Here is a 14,536-nt window from a genome sequence, read left to right as displayed (position 1 = left end):
GCCAACCTTGTGAGTAGTGTTGGAACTTAGTCCCATCCCCTGACCTTGCAGGAAAAAGATAGAGTCTAATCACCAATGGCCATGGATTTAACCATTCATGCCTATATAATGAAGCTTCCACCAAAACCCAAAAAGAAGAGGTTTGGAAGATCTAATGCTGACTTGGATAGATAGCATCAGTTGATAAAATTTAATCCAGTTTGTGTCCAGAGAATCTTTGGTAGTACATGGGAAAACTTCCCTTCCTTAACATTAGAATTTAGGTCCCAGATCCCTTTTACTGGTGAAGAGGAAAATTACCTAGAGCAGGCCCAGGCCCGCAGGCCTCAGAAGACGGAATTTATTAGAAATGGCAAGAGATAACCAGAAGCCCCACTGGGAGCAAGAGATAAACAGCCATTCCTGCTTCTGAAAACAGGCTTCCCGCCACCGGCCCCCTAATAGCTGCCCTAACCGCTGTTCCCGCCTAAAGCAATCCCCCCCCCCCCCCGTTTAAACCCACCCACCAGCAGTCAGCACAGCCCTTGTAACATGACCCCCTGCCTTGCCCTATAAAAAGCTCTATAGCTCCCCTGCCCGGGGCCCAGAATTTCGAGTGGGAGCTCCTCTGGGTCTGCCAATGTAAAATAAGCCTGAGTTCTCCTAATTCTCCAAGTGTCGCTTGGTCTCTCACCAGTCTGATTTTTATTTTGTGCAGCACCGGTAATACATTTTTTATCCCAAAATCTAGGTTTGATATTCATACTGTTATGCCAGCTTTCTCATCAATTTTTGCATGTCATATATTTTTTGATCGCTTTACTTTTAACTTTCATATTACTTTATATATTATATATAAACAGTATTGTTGAGTCGTGCTTTATCCATTTTGATTATCTGTGTCTAGTGTTTGGCTTTTAAGAACAATGTTAATTTACTATAATTATCAGTATGAGTAGGTATAAGTGTGCATCCTTGCTGTTCATGTTCTATTGTCTTATATGATTTTTGTTCATTGTATTCTCACCTTCTTGCCTTCTTTTGGATTGCATACACTTTAGTATGCTATTTCATCTTAATTTATCCTAGTATTATTTTATCCTAATCTTTTTTTATCCTAATATTTAAATTTATTGTCACTTCTTTGATTTCCTTTTTTGGTGCTTGCAATCATGTTTACATCATACAAATCAATCTAGATTTTCCATAAGCAAACTGACTTCAAGGATACAAAGAAAAAGGAGGGTTTCAAGTCATTACAAAATAAGTAATCAGGAGATAAAAGCATAATTCCTTAGACTTTGATATATTTTAAATACTTTTTTTTTTTTTTACTAAAAATGACTAACCTTTAAATGGACTTCTGTTTGCTGTTTTGATATAAATCTTTTAGTACTTCTTTATAGTAACAAAATCATCTTTAATTAAGAAATGTACTTATTTTGGGCGCCTGGGTGGCTCAGTTGGTTAAGCGACTGCCTTTGGCTCAGGTCATGATCCTGGAGTCCCTGGATCGAGTCCCGCATTGGGCTCCCTGCTCAGCGGGGAGTCTGCTTCTCCCCCTGACCCTCCCCACTCTCATGCTCTCTCTATCTCATTCTCTCTCTCAAATAAATAAATAAAATCTTTAAAAAAAAAAAAGAAATGTACTTATTTTACACAGATTTAAAATAGACTAAAATACTATTTACTATAACAAGTACAAAGGGATTGTTAGTTTATTCTAACACCATCACGTTTTATCTAATGGAATTCACATGTTCTATGATATAATTTTATATAGGTAAAATTTTAAATAACACAGTATTATATGACTATAGATATCATAAAAACTTGTAGTGAAAGCCATAATGCTATTTCAGGTAGAGAATCACCAAGGTATGTGGTAGTAAAGTATTAAAGCTAGTGGTTTTCAAAAATCACAAAGATGTATTAAAACAAGATAGTCATGAGGTTAATTCTGGTTGAAAAGAAATATGAGTACATTAGAGAAAAAATAATGAATAGAACTCAGTCATGGAATGGTTATGGCAAGGTGTTGGTGGAGGTTAGGGAAGCACCTGGGTTGATGGCCACAGTATCTCAGGCAGTTATTTAATGCTTTTAGGATATCTGGGATCTTATATCATTGCTTAATTTCAGGTAAGAAAATCATAGCCTGCACAAATAATAAAGCAGGGACATTATCTCAATTCAATTCTAATTCTAAAGTATGTGTTCCTAATATTGTCGTGTCTGTTGGCTGCACGTGTTGGAAGAAGAGGGGTGAATGGGAAGAAGCTATTTTGCAGTTTTGGTAATTTAATTTTAGAAAAGAGATGTTAGGCTATATTATTAAATGGTATTTTTAAATGACCTCAATATTGTGGATTTATCTATATAAATTTTATCAGTAAAAGAAAACCTAAAAATTTAAAGTAATAATTTGAGGCCCAAGGGGGAAAAAATCAGATGAAATTTGCTTTAATGTCAAATTGCAATTAGCAGTTACATAAGAATGCAGGTTTCTGAACTAATAATATTAACAGGATGAACTTTCTGATAGCCAATTAAGCTGAGTTATGGATACTGGCCTTCAATAGAGTCCTTTGTCTGCTATTACTAAACCATACCCTTTAAAGAATACAAACTGGGGTGACTGGTGGCTCAGTCGGTTAAGTTCTGCCTTTGGCTCAGGTGATGATCCCAGGGTCCTGGGATCAAGCCCTGTGTTGAGCTCCCTGCTCAGCAGGGAGTCTACTTCACCCTCTTCCCCTGCTCCACCCCCTGCTCATGCTCTCTCTCTCTCTTAAATAAATAAATAAAATCTTTTTTAAAAAGAATACAAGCTGGTTATCATCTTCAGAAGATGATTTAGTCACTGCTTTAATACAGATTTATGTAAACCATATCTGTGTAATTAGTGAAGACTCCGAAACTTAAGAAGGCCTCACTGAATTTGTTATGAATTTTAAGAATTAAAACTAAAGAAAAAATTAAATGTCTTCATTTTATTCTATTTCATGTAACTTGTAAGAATTTTGAGAACTTTCAAAAATTGAGAGAAACTTATTAGAAATTCATGTCTCCTATATTTGCATGTGTATATATTATGTATATATGTATATTTTTATGAGTATTGGCACATATATGCATATGCATATATATGCATATATATTTGTATATATATGTGTATATGCATATATATTCAAATACTCATGGGTATACAATATATATAATGTATCTACATATCCACCTACATATATACAAAACTCCCTTTATATGTGTATTAAATAATTGTATGATTTGTTTAAGGCATTCTTTTTAATAAACTTTTAATTTTATGTTTTTATAATTTGCAAGAACATTGCAAAGATAGTTTGGAGAGTTTCATATACTTTCCCCTATTTTTAACATCTTAAATTACTGCGGTACATTTGTTGCAATTCATGAACCAAAATTGATACATCATTATTAACTAAGGTCCATTCTCTATTCAGAATTCCTTAACATTTTACCTAATGTCTTTTTGCTGTTCCAGGGTTCCATGTAGGATATCACATTACATTATGTTGTCATGTCTGTATAAGTGCCTCTTGGCTATGACAGTTAATAGGCACTCTTCTATGGCTTAAGCTTCAAACAAACCGACAGGTTTGAGACCCATTTTATTTTATTTTATTTTTAAAAATTTTTCTTTCTTTATTTGACAGACAGTGAGAGCACAAGCGGAGGAGGAACAGAGAGAGAGGGAGAAGCAGACACCCCTCTGAACAAGGAGCCTGCTACGGGGCTCGACCCCAGGACTCTGGGATCATGACCTGAGCTGAAGGCAGATGCTTAACTGACTGAGCCACCCAGGTGCCCTGGGACCCATTTTACAGATGAGGAAAACCATGACTTTCAGGCACATGAAGTAAGAAGACATGGGAATTTAACTCAGGTCTATCATATTTTGATATCGATTATTTTTATACTATAACCTCAGTCACTATTATTTACATAATTTTACCAAAACTAGCTAAGAGTTAATACAATAAAGGGGTATTGAACCATATGTAACTTTTCAAAAAAGCACAGTATAAAGATATATAAAAATAGAGTAGTGGGTTGCCACATTTTTGTAGCATTTTATTTTGATATATATATTTAGCATAATATACATATTATGCATCCAAGATTGTGATGGTTTGTCCCATAAGTTACTGAGATTTCCAGTCTCTCTTGATAAGGGGGCTAGACGCCCAGAACTGCGGCCATGACTGCTGAAATTGAAGATCCCCTGTCTATTAGCCTAGAGTTAACAGGGCTGTTCATCTCAAGAAGATCCACAGGATTTGGGGCAATGAACACTTTAAGGGTGACTCCAATACTGGTAACTAGAGTTCTTTCCTTGCCTTCTCATGCATTTCTGGATGCTATGTATAACTGTTCCTGTGCCCCCCAAATTCATATATTGAAATTCTGATCTTCAAAGATGACGGTATTAGGAGATGGGGCCTTTGGGACATGCTTGTCATGACAGTGGAGCCCTCATGAATGGAATTAGTGCTGTATGAAAAAGAACCCACAGAGATCCCTTGCTCTTCCTACCATGAAAAGACATAAAGAGAAGGTACTGGCTATGAACCAGGAAGAGAGTTTGCACTGGAACATGACCATGTTGGCACCCTGATCTAGGACTTCCCAGCATTTACAATAGTGAGAAACAAAGTTCTGTTGTTCACAAGCTACCTAGTCTGTAATATTTTGAAATAGCAGCCCAAATAGAAAGACACTGGGCCTCCAAAGATTCTGACATGATTCTAGAAAGGATTAAGACCTCCAGCATATGACTGAGAAACAATCTTTTCCATCTCTATGTGTCAGTTAAAGTCATATTTAGCTGATTCAAACAATAGAGATGTGAGGTTGTTGTTTTTGGATCATTTTGTTGTGTACTGTTGTTTTATTATGATAGAATCATAAGACTGAAAGATTTAAAAGAATATTTATTTCAGTGTTTTTCAAAGTGTCTGTTATGAAATATTAGTAATGTGCAAAAATTAATATTTAGGGTCATAACAGTTTTTTTAGTATATATAATTAGTATCAGAATACATCATAAGTATCAATGATAAATATCATTTTATAAATCCTACATGTGTTTATTAAGGGCAGTGTTAAAGTTATTTTATAATATGAGGCATAGTCAAAACAAGATTGAAAACCGCTGCTTTAATCCCATATGCTTTGCTTAAATACCCAGAGATGGAAAATTCACTGCCTACTCCAACCAACCAACTAGACGTTGAATGAATTCTAAATAAACATAAGAGTATACTTCTTTTGTTGAATTGAAATACACCTTTTTTAAGTAAAAAAATATTTTTTTAGAGATGAGTGAAATAACAAGTCTCAGATAACAAAACAAGACACTGGAGGCCCAGAAGACACCCCTGTTCCTGTGGGATCCCAGACCAGTCAGGTCTCCAGGGGAGACAGCCCAGCCTCTGGTGCCAGACTGCTTCGTTGGCCATTGGCATGCTCTGGCCTCTCCTGTCTGGCCTGGCCCATCCCTGCCAAGGCCCAGCGCCTGGTGCTCATCAAACTGTGTTAGAGATTGATGATGGTTTAGCCGTACCTCTTTTCTAATATGGGCCTGAAAGTCACAGTGGCGCTTCTGGGACTGGGAAGCTGTCATCAGCTCTATCCTTCTTACACTGCCTTTTTAAGCATTAAACGATGTGCCTAACCTTTACGCTCCACCTTGGCTAAGTGTTTGCATTTCATTTGACCATTTATAATAACAAAATATTCCCGACCCTCATATCCCCAGCTTGTCTTGCTTTTCTATATTCCATAAATATAAATATATTATATTGTAAATATATAATTGCAGAAAAAGTTATAATGATTTATAAAGGCTTTCTGATATTTATCAAAATCTTTTGTAATTGCAGATACATGCACACAGTATTATAATGAGCTGTTATCAAATTATTTGTAGCTCTTAATCAGTCCAGATAATTGAAGGAGAAATATACATAGTCTGGAAAGTGGAATAAATGCAGCAACCTATGGAAATCACATTCGTCAACATTTTCATTTGCTGTCTGGGCCAGGCATTTGATCCTATAGAATTTGCAGGTTAGAGTACTTTTAATGGATACACTGCATATACCTAAAGGCTGAGTAAAAAGAGAAGCAGGAACAAATAGAAAATTACCATATAAAACCTGACTGTCAGTTCCAATTTAGATCTTTCTACTCTTATTACTCAAGGTTAAGCATGTACACCTTAGAGCTGCTGCTACAGGCAAGCAATTCCAGGAGGGGTAAATAGCTTGGTCACTTGATTTCCCAAATATCTTTCTTTTGCTGCAGATGGGGTATGGCCCACTTTCCACAGCCAAGTTTATCTCTGTGGTAAGACATCAATACAATTTAGTGTCATGGGCAATTTGTATTGGATCAGTTACATGCTGGCTTAATAGAGCAGAAGTTTTGACATTATTATGAAACATTTACATCATAAAAGTTATGAAAAATCCTGTCCATTGGCCTAAAATAATTTGACATTTTACTCTGCTCACTAGAAGAAGCCAAATTATAGATTTTCTTTTTAATGTTGAAGGGTTGATTCACTTCTCATTAATTAAATCTCCAAAGTATTTGGAATTAAGCTGTCAAGTTTTATAAATGAAGCAAAAGGCATTCTAATTTGTCATTCTGAGTATCTTAGAATTTAAATTACACCTCTAGGAGAAGGAGAGAACACTACAATTGTGCTTGCTATTTGGATATCGCTACGGAAAGGAGAGAAGAATGTATTTCTATTACTTTGAGATAAATAATAATGAAGTGGGTATTGACAGAGAAGCATCTTTCAGCTAAAGCAGTGCACTGAACCTGTTTGCAGTATCTAGTCAGAGTACTTTGCAGGGAGAATCTGGGCATGTCCATTAGAAGATTTATGTTGTAAATTCACCCCAAACACAGTATATCTTCATAAATTGCTCTTAGAACTGAGACCTCCTTGATTTTTAAAACTTCATGGTAAAACACGTCGGATAGGGGAACCTGGGGGCCTCAGTCAATAAGTGTATGCCTTTGACTCAGGTCATGATCCCCAGGCCCTAGGATCGAGCCTCACATCAGGATCCTTGCCCAGGGGGGGAACCTGCTTTCCCCTCTCCCACTTCCCTTGCTTGTGCTCTCTCTCTCTCTCTCAAATAAATAAAAATATTTAACAAAAACAACAACAACAAAAACACTTCAGATACACTAGAACTGCGTCCTCAAATTGAATCAAGCTAGCAAACATTTTGTGTGTGTGTGATGTGTGTGTGTGTGTGTGTTTGTATATATATTCACACACACTGAGACCAAAACAGGAGACAGAAGAAATAGAAATGTGCCACTACCCAGAAGTGTAAAATCTACTAGGGCTCCAGGAACTTGATATATGTCAAAGCCAGTTAAAGACACCACAAAAACAAAAACAAAAATAATTAGAGGATATAATTGAACCTCATCTGTGGAAAACATAACATTTTAAATGGGCCTTGAGGAAAATATAGGATTCAGATTGTTCAAAAGAAGAAAGAACTTTAGAATGGGATTATTAAGTATTAGTGGCTTCTCCAAATTTCCTTAATTCTGAGAATTATTTAAGGAGTGTCTTAGTTTGTTCAGGGTATTATGATAGAATATCACAAAGTGGGTGGCTTATAAGACAAATTTATTTCTCACACATATGGAGGCTGGTAAGTTCAAGATCAAGATGCCATCGGATTCAGTGTCTGGAGAGGCCCTGATTCCTTGTCCATAGAGGGCCCTCTTTTTGCTGTGTCCTCACAAAGAGGAAAGGGGGTTTCTTTCATAAGGTTTCTTTCTTTCACTAATCCCAATCTCGAGGTCTCTGTCCTTATAACCTAATCAAATTCCCAAAGGCACCACTTCCAAATAGCATCACACTTGGCATTAGGATTTAACATATGAATTTTGGAGGGACACAAACATTTAGTCTAAAGCAGAAGGAATGTTGTTGGTTTTTTTAAGATTTTATTTATTTATTTGACAGAGAGAGACACAGTGAGAGAGGGAACACAAGCAGGGGGAGCAGGAGAAGGAGAAGCAGGCTTCCTGCGGAGCAGGGAGCCCAATATGGGGCTCCATCCCAAGACCCTGGGATCATGACCTGAGCCGAAGGCAGACTCTTAATGACTGAGCCACCCAGGCTGCCCAGCAGAAGGAATGTTAAAAGGTAGTATATATTCTATACTCATGAATTAAGAAAATCATTGAACGGAAGGAGTGGGGTGGGGATCAATATTTTCAATAAAAACAAAGAAAATAAACTGAAAACCTTGATCTACTTTCCCATTTTCTGTTCTCTTTATAGAAAAACTCTGAAAGACTGTGTAGTAGTCTTCATGAACCTAATTTCGGTTATCTCCTCCTATATTCTCTTGAATACGTAAGAAAATCAGACTTTTCCCCACCACTTACTCATAGTCTTAGGAAGGTCAAGAAAATTGTTGCCAATTCCAATATCGGTTTTCAGTCTTCATTAGTGAGTGACCAAATGTCTCAGTGTCAGGGTAAAACCAGGAGATTTCTGAGTAAAATGGGGCAGTTGGTCACCTCCTCCTTTTTGAACTATTTTCTTACTTGACCTGAGGATCCAAACTCTTGTTCCTTGTCCTGCCACTGTCACAGGCCGCTAGTTGGCTGGATGCTGTCTCTCTGACCTCATTGTTTTCATCCTGCGTCTCCATCACTCAGCTAATACCACTCTGGTGTCCATGATATTCCTGGGCCACCCGAACTAATACCATCAGGGTATTTGCATTTTTCTGTTCTTTGTCTCTAACGCTGTAATACTGTACCTATAAATATCTGCTTAATCCTCTCTGTCATTTGATTCAGGTCTCTGCAGTAATGTCACCTGCACAAAAGTACCACCCATGACCATCTACTTGCATACATCACACAAATGTTCTCTGTTGCTTTCAGCTTTATTTTTCTTCATGAATGTTATCACCATCTGATCTTATTATATTTAGATATTATAAATATATATAATATTTTTAACATATTAACATATTTAATGTAATAAAACAAAGGCAATAACATTAAAACATACATGTTTTTCCCAATAGAATGGAAACTGTGAGGGTGAGGGCTTTTTCTCTGCTTATTCTCTCATCATTATATCTCTAGCACTTAAGATAATGTGAGACGAATAACTGAAGTTCAAAAGTATTTGCTGAGCGAATAAATGAGTCACTGCTGTCTTTCAGGCACTGTTCTAGATGTTTACACAAATTAACTATTTGGTCCTCATAGCAACCCACCGAAGACGGCAATATTATTGACATTTTACGAAGGTCAACTCCAAGTAAAATGGTGAGACAGATTCACCTAGATACTCCAGATTTCATAGTTCTGATATTTATTTATTTATTTATTTATTTATTTATTTATTTATTTAGAGAAAGAGAGCATGAACAAGTGGTAGGGGAAGAGGTGCAAAGGGAGAAGGGAGAGCAAATCTTAAGCAGGTTCCACACCTAGCGCAGAGCCCAACTCAGGGCTCAATTTTATACCCTGAGATCACGACCTGAGCTGAAATCAAGCGTCAGCCACTTAACCAACTGAGCCACTCAGGCTTCCCCAGAATTTTGGTATTATTTGGAATTATACTACACTATACTGCCTTTTGTGGGCTTATAGAATAACTGCCAGTGAGGGAGTGGCTGGTTACTATGGTTAGGTTGATTATTTGGAAATTGAGTTATACAAAGGCATAAATTCTAGATCATATGAACTCTAAGTTTTTGAGGAACCACTAAACTGTTTTCCACAAGGCTACACCATTTTACTTTTCTACTAGCAAAGTATGAAGGTTGAAATTTTTCTATATCCTGATAACACATTATGCTAAACCAAAGTAGACCAACACAAAAGGTCACATATGATTCCATTTAAATGGAATTTCTAGGTGTCTGGGTGGCTCAGACAGTTGATCATCAGACTCTTGATTTTGGCTCAGGTCATGATCTCACAGCCATGAGAGAGCGACCCACATCAGGCTCCATGCTCAGCACAGAGTCTGTTTGAGATTCTCTCTCTCTCCCTCTGCCCTTACCCTTACCACTCGCACTCTCTCTCTCAAGTAAGTAAGTAAGTAAATAAATAAATAAACAAACAAATAAATGAAATTTCCAGAATAGGTTAATTCATAGAGACAGAAATATTGGCTGTCAGACTAGGAAAAGAAGGGAATGGGGGTGACTGCTAATGCATAACAGTTCTTTTTTGGGGTGAGGAAAAGGTTCTGGAATTATATAGGAGTGGTGGTTGCACTACCTTGTGAATATTACTAATAACAACCACTGATGTGTACAATTTAGAAGAGGTAATTTTATGATGAGTTATATGGCAGGTGTATCCCCAAAAAGGGAAAAATGACTAAAGGTTATCAAATGATTGAAATAATTAAATTATTTATTTGCTGTTACTAGGAATTTCTTTATAAATTAATTTTGTCAGAATATGATCATGTCAAAGAAAACTAAGGACAAATACTTCACTCTTTTTCATACTATTATAAGTTACTCTGGTATTAAATATTTTAATAAAAAAATTTCTAATTATATGTTCTGTTTTCTAATTTCCATGAAGACAAATACTCTTATTACCATTGGTGTATCTTGATATTGATGAAGGTATAAATTACCAATAGCAATGCACTTGATTTTTTCATACTGATGTTGTATCCAACAATTTTCCTGAAATCTCTTATTCTAATATTTTCTTCATATACTAATGGATTTTTTTATTGATGGTCATATTGTCTATAAATATTTTTCCTCTTTATTACTCTTACAGCTACTACTTATTTTTTTATTTTATTTTAGTGGACAAGATCTCCAAGAAATACTGATTATAAGCCCTGATATCAGATAACCATATAATGTTATGAATTTTAGAGAGGATATTCTAATATTTCACTTTTAAGTATTGTGTTTGGTTTAGAATTTTCCTAGATCCCTTTCATTTGGTTTTGTAAATTACTCTCTATCCGTAAGCTGTTGAGAATTTATTTTTTATTATGAGTTTGTGACTTAATATCAGATGTGTATATTTGTATCCCAATAAAATTTACATACAGTAACTCCTTTAATGTTAATGTGGTAAATTGTATTAAAGAGCTGTCTAGTGGGAAAACATTTTTGCATTCCTTGACAATCCCATAAAGAATTAGGATGCGCTTTTAAAACTGGTTGATGCTGTCTCCTGTATCTTATTTATGATTTTCTTTTAATCTCCATTTAAACATAAGCTTGAATGTAATTTTCTTTTGTACTGTCCTTGTCTAGTTTTCATCTAGATAAGATTACCTTATTAAATGAACTTAAATGCTTTCCCCATTTTATTAGTTTCTGGAAGTTTATGTAAGAAAGAGTTTTTTTATTTCTTTCTCTTTCTTTCTACATTTATTATTATTATTATTATTGTTACTTTGGTTCTTGAAGTTTATTCAACTTATTAACTCTGGCTTAATTACTGATATTTTTAAATTTGATTTTATACTATGGGTTATATTTATTAAACAGTAAGAAGTTGAATTAGATTTTCTTTTTTAATTTATTTTGCTTAAGTATATTTTTCTAGATAATTTTCTATATGTATTCAATTTTTTTTAATATTCTTTCACCTTTATTTAGTTCATATTCTCTTTTTAATGTCTAACATCGGTAATCTATGCCTTCTTTTGTTTTCTTTCAAAGATCCAGCTTCTGTTTTTCTTTTTTTAATTTTTATATTGAATGAAGAATGGCTTTCATTCTTCTTAGTGGTTCCTACCATTTCTTTGTTTTCCATTTTGCAAATCTCTGCCTTTAAGTCTATTTGTTCCTTCTATGCACTTTCTCTAGGATTATTTTAGTACTCTTTTTCGAACTTCTAGATTTGGAAGCCAACTCATTACTTGTAAAGTTTTTCTTTTCCAATGGAAATACCTAAAACTATAAATTTTAATGTAGTATCATAGTTACATCCCTCAAATTTAGATGTATTTTAATTAACTTCTTTCTCAGTCCTAAAAATATTTGGTAATTTCTACAATAATTGTTCTTTTTCCTGTAGATTATATAGTAGTTTGTGTTTTTTAAAAATATTCTTTTTTACTCATTTCTAAGTTTATTACTTTATGGGAAGAAACTATGGACTGCACATTATCAAATCTTTAGTGTTTGTTGAAACAACCCAATGAGGTAGATACTGTAATTATCCCCACTTTGCTGATGATAAACTGAAGCATGTAGCAGGCAAGAAGAGTACTGATTATTACACAAAGAGTGGAATTGGGAATTAAACCTAGGCAGTCAGTCTGTAGGTATTTCTTAGTGTTATTTCTTCTTTCATCTTTCTAGGCATTTTCATTACATTTTTTTTCAGATTTTATAGAACACTATTACCTCCACTTCTCATAGAGTTGTATCTCCTTATTGTTGGGTCTGATACCTCCATTATTAATCCTCTCATATGGTTCTTAATTTTATTACTGTGATAATTTTATGTTAATTTGTAGCCAGGTTTTTTCTGAGGAAATGTCAATTGTTTTCCACACCCAGATCATTATAAAGAAAACATGATTTCCTGAATTAGCATAGAAATGAACAGTGTACTGAGATTTTCCGATCTTCTTTAATGGAGAGACAGTTCTTTCTGTGCCTGGTTTTCCAGAGGGATCTCATCTCCAACTAGTCCTTTGCTTTACACTGGCTTACGACCATATTTATTGTCTCATTAGAGAGCTGGAACTCACATTCTCAGCCGCACAAAGGAGGGGGACGTTTTACCTTTATGTTTTTAATTAAGCTATTTATTAATTTAATATAGTTAATGAATTAGGCATTATTGTTATATTTAATCTATCTCTGAAGGTTTTTTATTTCTGTGATTAAATTAAAATAGATCTTTGTTTTTCAGCTTATATAATATCATGCATAGAAGGATTAAACTGAGAGATGGTAATGGAATCATATGGAGTCAGGCATCTATCCTAAGACTTTTGTTCTTTGCACATGATCAAATGAAGATGAGGTTAGTAGAGTGGGCCCTGATCCAATATAACTGTGTCTCTATAAAAAAGGAAAATTTAGACACAGAGACAAACACAGGGACAAAGTCATGAGATGATGAAGGGAAAGATTAGTGCGATAAAACTGTAAGCCAAGGAGCCCCAAAGACTGCCAGTGAACCACTAGATGTGAGAGAGGCATAGAACAGATTCTCCCTTACAGCCCTGAGAAGGAACCAACCATATTGGCACCTTGATTCCAGACTTCTAGACTCCAGAACCATGAAACAATACATTTTTGTTATTTTAAGTTATCTAGTTTGTGATACTTTGATAAGGCAGCCCTAGGAAACTGACAGAGGTGTTGTTTAGCCAAAGGGCATCACAAATACCTGTCTTGTCAAAGTGTTACCCTTTTCTTACATGTGCCTGAGAGAAGTATATGAAATAGGATAATAATTTGGAAAAGTACTTGGTTTTTGTTAATAAATATTTATTTATTAATAAATAAATTAATAAAAAGATTAAGGGAAGATCCAGTAAAGCAAAATGGATCACGAGTACAACTTTTTTAGCTTAGGCTAAAAAGAAACTGAAGTAGATAAAAGTACTTGCATTTTTCACTAAGCTCTTAGTTGATTACCACATTTTACAAAGGATGGCAAATAAAACTTTGTCAAGACAATTCTAAGTCACCTTAGACACTTTGTAGAAAATAGACATTTTGGGGGAGGGTATGGGAGATTTCCAAATTTATTTATAAATCTAGCTTCATGGAAGCAAAAGTATGTCCTCTGGATTTAGATTATTTGGAATAGCAGGGGAAATGCAAACTGTCCCTGCTTCGTGAAATGTTATTGACTTGATGAACCCAAACAGGACTTTTTCTTGGGACTGAAGAGAAATAAATTTTTACTGACTTGTCACTGGTAGAGGGAGGGAGAAATGTATTGGTGCAGAAAGAAACAGTACTTTCTTTTATCTAAAGGCCAACACCATATAATATAAAATATTTATAGCTCTTTTTTAAAGAGTATAGGCTCAGTTATTCTGAACAAATCTTTGTTATTTTTATAAAGTTCTGACTTCCAAAAGAATTCAATAGAGTTATTTGAACTAAATGGGCCCAATCTGTCTATTAGAATCAAGGTTCTATTTTGCAGAGTAGGCAGACCTGAGCTTTTGATGAAGATAATGACAGACTTATTAAGATGTATCAATGTACAAAGCAGGATGCTAAAGAAATGAAGAAATCTGTCCCATGTGACATGACTAATAACTAATAATCCATGCAAAGCTGGTATTTTTTTTTCAAAATCTTTATTTTGAAACACATTATTATACTTCAATAATATCTCCGTGCCTTCAGGATCCTCCTTAACCAAGGTTTATATTTGTTAGGAGAAGTTAAAAGGTATACTATTTATTTTCAAACCTACACTTAGGTTGTGTGATGAAAAGAAAACCATCTAGGTTACCAGTGAGGGGAAAAAAAAAAAAAAA

This window comes from Leptonychotes weddellii, chromosome 14, assembly GCF_054177405.1.
Source record: "Leptonychotes weddellii isolate Sample4059 chromosome 14, ASM5417740v2, whole genome shotgun sequence".
Classification (NCBI taxonomy): Eukaryota; Metazoa; Chordata; class Mammalia; order Carnivora; family Phocidae; genus Leptonychotes; species Leptonychotes weddellii.
Note: the sequence above shows the minus strand (reverse complement) of the source record.